This window comes from Orcinus orca, chromosome 2, assembly GCF_937001465.1.
Source record: "Orcinus orca chromosome 2, mOrcOrc1.1, whole genome shotgun sequence".
NCBI classification, from domain to species: Eukaryota; Metazoa; Chordata; class Mammalia; order Artiodactyla; family Delphinidae; genus Orcinus; species Orcinus orca.
The window spans coordinates 197,767,412-197,775,647 of NC_064560.1; the positions used below are offsets into that span (position 1 = coordinate 197,767,412).

The 8,236-nt window shown below is 58.6% G+C and overlaps 1 long non-coding RNA gene across 1 annotated transcript; it reads left to right on the forward strand.

Moving 5' to 3' along the window:
- Positions 1–593: 593 nt before the first annotated feature.
- LOC117199763 (uncharacterized) lies at positions 594–7,126 on the forward strand. Its single transcript, XR_004481097.2, has 3 exons — positions 594–2,765; positions 3,645–5,620; positions 6,685–7,126. It is a non-coding gene; the product is annotated as an uncharacterized LOC117199763 (long non-coding RNA).
- The last annotated feature ends 1,110 nt before the right edge of the window (positions 7,127–8,236 follow it).

The following is an 8,236-nucleotide window of genomic DNA, read 5'->3' on the forward strand; positions in this document are numbered from 1 at the left end:
GGAAGAACGTCGGTATTGGCATCACTCTGGGGTACAGGATGGATGGTCGACCAGTTGGAAAGTAATTGTTTCTAATGTACTTCACCTGGTCCACTAGCCGTCCGTACCCACTGCGGCCTGCGGGGCCTGCGGGCCTGGGCAAGTCACTGGCTTCTCAGCTCAGCGTCTCTCCTGGTACCTGAAGGGAGATCGACCGTGTTATATTCGCTTTATTGACTTCGAATAATACATGGTTGATCTTTTCTCAGTATCAAATCTCACCTTGGAGGACCCCTTGGAGACGAAGCCCTTGCGGGGGTGGAAGCAGAGCGGGGACTTTCGTGTCACTGCCGGGATGGGTGCCCGGATGGAGGCCAGGTCCTCAAGGCGGGGCGGGGCGGGGCGTGCGCCGCCTGTGATGTCTTCCGTCCCTCTCACCTGTGGTATGTGACCCACCCTCAGGGCGGCTCCCGGGAGGCCACCATCCTTGCTGCCCAGCTGCGGCCGGCGGAGTAGGCGCCACCTTGGGTACTTGAGGAGAGGTTGTCTGTGATGAGTTCGCTTTATTAATGACGAATATAACACAGATGGCCTGTTTTCAGTACCACCTACCCCCTCATGCGCAGGGCCAGGCCTGAGGCTGGCCTCCTTCAGGGTACGTGAATGCATGGGCTTCGCGTGTGATACGTCTCATCCGTCCTGCAAGAGCTTCCTGTTGGGCACGCTGACTTCGGGAGGGAGGTGGCGCTTGCACTGGGACGCTGGTCATGAAGCATTTGCTTGGTGTGTGACGAATGGCCCGGGTTCCGTCTGTTGCCCATGCCCAATGCCACTGAGTCGCAGGGGTCTCCAGAGGGCCCCCCACTGGCCCGCACCTGCCACTCTGCAGGGCGTCCCGCCGAAGGCTGACCCTGTGCATGGCTGCGCCTGCAGGTGTGTCCTCGCCGCTTCCCCTCCCATCCCAATGCCCCCAGACCCAGAGGGATGACCCCCTTCGGGGAAGAGCCCGAGGGCCTGCCTGCTGTGCGCGCTGATCTTCCTGGTGCTTGAGGAGAGGTTGCCCGTGGCCCGTTCGCATTCTTCATGACGCACAATACACGGTCGGCCTCTCTTCAGTATCACATCCCGCCTTGCATGCCTCCTGCAAGCTCGCCAGTGTCCGGTGCCCAGCGGCCAGCGGCCAGCGTCCACGAAGGCGGAGCACGCGCCGACTCCTCCGGGGCCATGGGGCGGGGCCGTGGGCGGGGCTGTGGGCGGGGCCGTCTGAGGAAGGAGCCTCCGTCTGCAGTCAGCCCTGCTCAGTGGTACCTGGCATAGGTTGTCTGTGAGGTGTTCACTTTCTATACGATGAATATTATACAGTCAACCTCTTTCCGGTATCAAATCCCGCCTTGGACGACTTCTGCTCTGGTGCAGACTCCGGGCGGCAGAAGCCTCCACGCGGGTTGACCCGTGGACTTGGTTTAGGACCTGTGCCGCTGGCCTCTTCATTTTCCAGCTGCATCCGTTCTGGAGGGTTCCCGAGAGCAGCGCGGAGCGGACTCCGTGGTTCCCGCGGTCCCAGACGGCCCTGCTACCGAGGTGCTGGGCTAGGTTTACCTGCTGACTCTTATTTCACGCTGGCTCCCTCACCCCCACCCCAGCCCTGCCGAGACCCAGGCGCGGCAGGATCGCCCAGGGCAGGGGAAGGGTCCAGGGCCCCTGGAAAGGTGAACTCGAAGAGCACCTCCAGAGGATGACCTAGGGCTGTTTGGTATTTGCTAATTGCCCTCTGGGCTCCAGGAAGCCATTTCTGAGCCTGGCTTGCATCATCCCCACTGGCAAGAGATAACTTCCTTGCCTTGGAAGTCTCAGCTCTGGGCATGCCTTTCCCCATGGGCTGCTCCTCGGGCCGTGGCCTCTCTGTGCCCAGCACGTAGCGAGGGGTCGCCCCAGCTCCAGGAAGATCAGCAGTGACCTTGCCAGTGGGGCGTCAGGCCTTCAAGCTCTACAGATGCGCCTCCTTCTGCTGGGGTGCCCACCCCTCCTCTCCAGCCCCTCAGCCATAGCCCTGCAGGAGAGATCGCCCTTTCTGGCCTGGACCGCTACCCAGGCCCCCCATCTGCGTCTCCTTCCCGTCCCCCTCCTCCTTCTGCCAGGGAGAACCTTCCAGAGTGCAGTCTGGCTCTCTCTGCCCTGCCCAGAGCCCCTCCGTGGCACCCCTGCCCTCATGCTCGGCTCTAAAACAGTAACTACTGTCTCAAGGCCCCCAGACTGGCCAACCTCACCCCCTGCCCCTCCCTGCCTATGACACTTTACGGTGTATGCCCATTTTACGTCCATCCGTCCTCCTGCCGGGAGCTGAGTCCCTGGTGGCCGCCGCTGTGCAGCCTGCCCTGAACGCCCTTCCCCCCCATCCGGGGTGCGGGCCTCCCTTAGCCCCCCATGCCCTGTGTGCTCTTTCCTGGGACACTGCAGAATCTCTTGCTCTTTGCTTCACCCCGCTCCCACCAAGAGTTGCCCCCTTTCTAGAGCAGGGGTTTGGGATTCTGGAGGTGTTGAAATGTCCCTTGCTCAGCAAGGCTGTCCCTGATCACCCAGCCTAGCTCCCACCTCTTCCCAGCAACCTTCTCTCATCACCTTGTGACCATTGTCTTCCTAGCTTATCCAAAATTACCTGACGTTAATATTTTCTTTCTCTCTCTCCTCTAGACTGTAAAATTTCTCAGGGCAGGAGATTTTTTCTGTCATGTTGCCTGCTGTGCCTCCAGCCCTGGGATCCAGGCCAGGCCCATAATAGCAGAATGGTGAGTGTTTGTCGATTGAGTAACGGACTCCCTAAGGACTGGGGCCTTAACAAGTTAGTCCCTAGGAAAGTGCCAAGCACAAGGAGGCACTCAGGATGTGGCGATGGGCATATGAGTATGGTAACTGGCTTGTAGAATCGCTTCACATTGTTTGAAAGCCATTTGGGTTTTCACCATGCCCTGCCCCTTCCGGGATGTCATTTGAGAGTCTGAGGTTTGCTGCTGGGTCTGGGCTCTTCTTTCCACTTTCCAGGGGGCCCCCAGGGCCCGGAAAGGACTGACAAGCCCCAGTACAACCCCACAGACCCTAATTGAGGCCCCCCCCCACCTTCTAGCAAACTCTACAGCACTCAGAGCCGTGTGCTCTGGGGGATTCCATCTGCAACAGGCTGGAGCGTGGCGTCAGGGCTAATATTTTATTCATGGAACTGAATAAATGGGGACATTTGGAGATGAAAATTGTTGTTAATGCATCCACACATCTTTGGAATACATTAAATGTGTGTAGGGGGGCGGGAGGGGACATTAGCCTTATTTAATGGCTCCGATGTAAGCATCCCCACACCAGAGCACTGCATTAATGAGCACGGCTGCCTCGGCCCCCTCAATCTCCCAGGCTGCTGCCCGGGAGAAGCATTGGGTACATCGCCGCCACTTGAGAATTTTGCATGAGACAAAAGGTCAGCCCAGGGTACCAGACACTGGGCAGCGTGCAGGTTCCAAACTCATTTTAGACCCAAAGATGGTGACCCTGTGCCGCTTGGTGCAGAATTTCATTAAAAGCCAAAGTACTGGTTTATCTGTTGTTTGAGGAGAAGAGAAAATAAACAAAGGGCCTTTTTCATCTGACAAGCCGAATGAAAATGTCTGTACCCACAGCAGCCAGGAGGAAAGTCACCACGGACCCTGGAGCCAGAGGATCGGTGACTCGGGGCCATTGCCCAGGCGCCGTAAGTAAACCAGCCGCAGGTTCCAACTCAGGGGTGCTCGCTGAGTTCCGGTGCCTGTGTGGGCAAGGGCCCCATGGCCCCAGATTCTCTTTGCATGATGAGGTAGGCTTACTTTTCCCAACACACAGCTTGCCATCCTTTTCGTGGTTTTCCCCTGCACCCACCTGGCACCTCCAGTTTGGTGCCATTCCTCCTGGAATGGAGTGTTTTCAGTTGGGTGCAGTGCCCACGGCCCTTGGCCCGGAGAGTGGGCCACTTGCTCCAGAGGAAGACCCAAAGCACAGTGGGAGTCTAAATACCAAGGACCACGTTGAGTGTCTTCGAGCGCATTTGACGGCTGTAGCCACCCCTCGGGCGAGTACAGATCAAGTCAGGACAGTGGGTAAGCAAGAATGAGCGCTCAGACCAGCCCGGTGAGCTCTGCAGGGTGGACTCGGCACCCCTCGCCTCCCCCAGGCTCCCTCTCCTCTCTGCTCTGCCCCACGCTTGCTTGTACCACCCTGCACAGAGTCAGCGGCTGGTGCAGCTCTGGGGACCCATGGAGGTCACAGTCCTCATGGGTCTTTGAGGATGCAAAGACCCCCACAAATGCCAGGGCTGAGTGAGACCCTTGAGTTTATTCCCCTCCTCTTCCGTCCCTCTACTCGCATCCTCATACACGTAAGAAAACTGACATCCAGGGCGGTAGAATGCTTTGCTGTGACTGTTTTTCCTAAGGGTGGTCTTAAGCTTTGGGGTCTAGACCACCTCTGGCAAATAAGCAGTTTCCCTCTTGGTAATGACAGGGGTGACCCAGCACCCCAGGGCTACGGGAACGCCAAGCGGGACTCAATACCTCATTTCTCAGGGGCTTGCTGGGGGTGACGCTGCTGCCCTGCTCCAGAGCTTCTAGAAGCCAGCGCCTTCGCTCTGCAGTGCCAGCTCATAGTAGGTGCTCAGCTAACGCCTGGATCAAAGCTGGGCTCAGACACCAGCGCAAAGTAAGTATTCGACCTGGGAGTGTATTGAATCAGGTCTTTATTGCTGGGAGGAAGCACACAGGAGGCACTGGGAGGACATTTGTTGAGTGAATAAATAAAAGCATGCTCTTTGAGGGAATAAAGGAGCAGAGAAACCAGGAAGAACCTGGGGGAGACAGACATAAATCTCCAGCAAGCACCGCCAAGCTTCTGCAGTCAAGGTTGCTGAAAAGACCCTGCGGAGACAGAGGGGCCATTTGTCACTGCGGGGACGGGCTTGAGGGCCAGGAAGCAAGGGCAGGATGGAACCTTGTTCATCACTTCCGCATTATCCCGGCGGCAATGGAGGGGAGCCCACGGCCACGCCGCCTGCCTGGCGGAATGAGTGCCGGGCTAGGGGTGGGGAAGGACCCCGAGGAAGGGCAGGCTGGGCTGGAGGAGGAGGCAGCCATCTCAGAGCCCACCTCATGCCCTTGGTGCTGCAGTTGTTGTTTTCATACCTATGAGTCCCTATCCAGGGCTCCGCTCCAGTGCCACTTCCTACAGGAAGCCCTCCCTGATCCACCCCTCCACACAGAACCTCAATCTGCAGTCAGATGTCAGTCCTCTGATCCTTTGATCAACAGGTATCTCCTGGCCCAGCCTACACGCTCCATGGGGACAGGGTCTGTTTCTGGTATGGTGGCTGTGAGGCCCCTGTGCTTGGTTCGGCCCGGGGAAGGCACTGCATGATGCTGGTTAGCCCTGTCTTGCCTTTGCAGGCACTCTGGACCTGGCACTCGACAGGTGCCCAGTGCATGGACATCCCATGGGCGGAGCCTTGGGTTGACCCCAACCAGGAGCCAAGGGCTGGGCCAGAGGTGGCTGCAAGGACCACTTCTGCCTAGAGAGATGTGACTGTGAGCTTGGGATCCTGGCCCAACCCTGGAGGCATTCCTTGGATCTGGTAAGTGCTCATCGGAAGGACCACTGGTTGCTTCCCATTTGGGCCTGGAACAGAAGTGGGGTTTACACAGGGTCCAGGGAGCCACGCCCATTATGAGGGTCAGGGCCACCTTACGCGACGTAGCTCCCCTGGCTTCCAACAGTGTTTGTTGAGTGAATGAATGAAACAGGGCCTCCTGACTCCTGCCCGAAGCGCCCTCGACCCCCACCATGGCCTTGCTCCAAGCAGAGGCCAGCCCTCCTCCCTCTGGCTGCAGAGAAGGGAGGGAACCCCACAGGGGCAGGGCTGCAGTAAGCGTACGGGACGCTTGAGCAGGCTGGGCCCTGACTTGGGTGCCCCGAGCCCCACGCCCAGGGTCCCCGGTCTTCCCTGTGACAGGACGCTGCTGAGAAGGTGCAGAGTCTGGGGTGTAGGAAACCGTCCAGCATGCTGCTTCCCACCATCTGCGATATCTTCGTTTTCGCTAACACTCAAAAATAGACGTTTCTGTTATGCTCTCTCGTTGGCAGGGGAGCGGCGGGGCCTGCCAAGGCCTGGGGGAGCCCGCCAGCCTGCGGAGTTTTACTGTACAAACAGTTGGGGAGGGGGGCGTCTCTGCTAACTTGAAATCCCCATCAGTAAACATGCCAATTTAAAGTGTAATTAACTCAGGCCGGAAAACATTCAGCTTTGGACTGCCTTTCACAGTTGACGTTGTTTTTCTTTTATTTATTTATCTCTTTCCGGGTGTGGTGGTGTCTGCGGCAGGTTTCAGCCAGGAAAAATCCAAGGGGGGCTTGAGTGGGGAGGGGGCCGGGTTGGGAGAGGCAGCGATGGAGGGAAGAGAGGGGAGGTCGGACCGACACCCCTTCGGCCCTTGGCCTGGTGTCTCTATCCACTTTCTGTCCAGGGAGATGGGCGCCAGGGGAGGAAACAGAGGCAGAGGGAAGGAGGGCAGACCCCGGTGCCAGCTGGGCCCAGCGATTCAGTCGTGGGCGCGTCGGGGACCCCGGGATGACACTGGGCTTGTGGAGGGGGCTCTGGTTGTCCCTCCTGACTCCCCGCTGTTTTGCCTCCCCTCTCAGTGGCCAGCTTGCTTTCTCTGAACCCATCTTGGAGTCTCAGCCCTTTCCTCTCCTGATCCCATCTCCTGCTTCACACGACTGCACCATGGTCCCTGGTGGTGATCGAGGCAGAGGGCACCCACGCCCCAGGAGACAGATGCACAGCGCCCTCCCCACCTCACCCAGGAAGCTGGGGGAGGCCCCTGCACCCCCTAGCGTTTGAAGCACCCGGACTTGAGTACCGGGGGACCATCCCGCGGCGGGAAGGACCGGCCTTCACGTGGACCGTGGGGAGGACCGAGGACCGTATGGGCTCATGGAGATGCCAAGGTCCATGCCCTGCCCCACCAGACAGCGGGGCTGGGAGGTGAAAACGCTGGTTAGAAGGACGTAAGAATTCCTGCTCTTCCCTCTGAAGCACTTTGAATCTTGTCAGACCATTTGAGTAATAAAAACACATCATAAAAATCTAAATACGTTTGTGTGTCTGTGTGTTCAGAGATGGTGTTGGTTAAGTGGAGGGTTTAGAAACAGAGGCCGTCTGCCTCTGGGACGGCTTCTCACGCAGAGCCCCCGGCCTTGGCCCGCGGAGCACTGCGCGGGGAGCGTCTTCCTGCGGACCACCCCCAACCTGTGAGCTCCCGTCCCGCGTGGGAACCAGAGCCACGGAAGGACGTGCTTTCCTCTCAGTCTCAGGTCTGAGACGGTGCCCCAGCCGCAGCTGCCAGCCCCCACGAGGGGCAGAGAGGCCAGAGCCCAGGGACAGGGTCGGTGCCCACGCCTCGCTCTGCCAGCCTCCGCCTGGTCACGACACAGCCGGGCTGACTCAGACGCAGCCCTGAGCAGGAGCCTCATAAATTACGTAATTACCTATGAAACCTGCCACCGCCGGCTCTCAGCCGGGAAGGACACGCTCCGGCCGTGGGTGACTCACGCTGTTTTCCCCAGAGCCTTTCGCCCGCGCTATGCCCGCTGCCTTGACCTGGGCTGCCTGGACTGCGGGGGAATCAGCTTGGCTTCTTCCCCGGCTCCCCAGCATAGGAAAGGCAGGCAGCCACCGTTCTGCCAGCGCTTCGGGTTGGGGGGTACCTTCTTCAGCCCCCCTCTGCACCCCCCATGGCCCTCCAGATGGACAGTTCCCATCTGACAGAGGAGGAAACTGAGGCCCAGAGAGGTTGCTCTGACTAGTGTCAGAGCGTAGACCTTTGGATGAGTGCAGCCACTGGGTAGACCCCCAAACCTCTGGCCCCTCCCCTCTTCTCCAGAGTCCCTTGATGTGGGCAAACGCTACCTCTGGAAAAACACTTCTACTCTTGAAAGTGACTTTGACTTTGGGCAACAGGCATAAGGTTGCCCTTCCAACCTGAACTGGGTGTATATACCTGGTGGGGGATGCTGGGGGAGGGGATGCCATTCTTATAAATGTACAATGGGGTCTGGGGAGCGTGGGCTCCGATGAGGACTTAGGTTCACATCCAGCCTTTGTCACTTACTGGCACTGAGCCTCGGTTTCCTCATCTACAGAATGAGCACCCACCTTGCAGGTGGGATGAGAGTGAAATGGGTTTCAAGT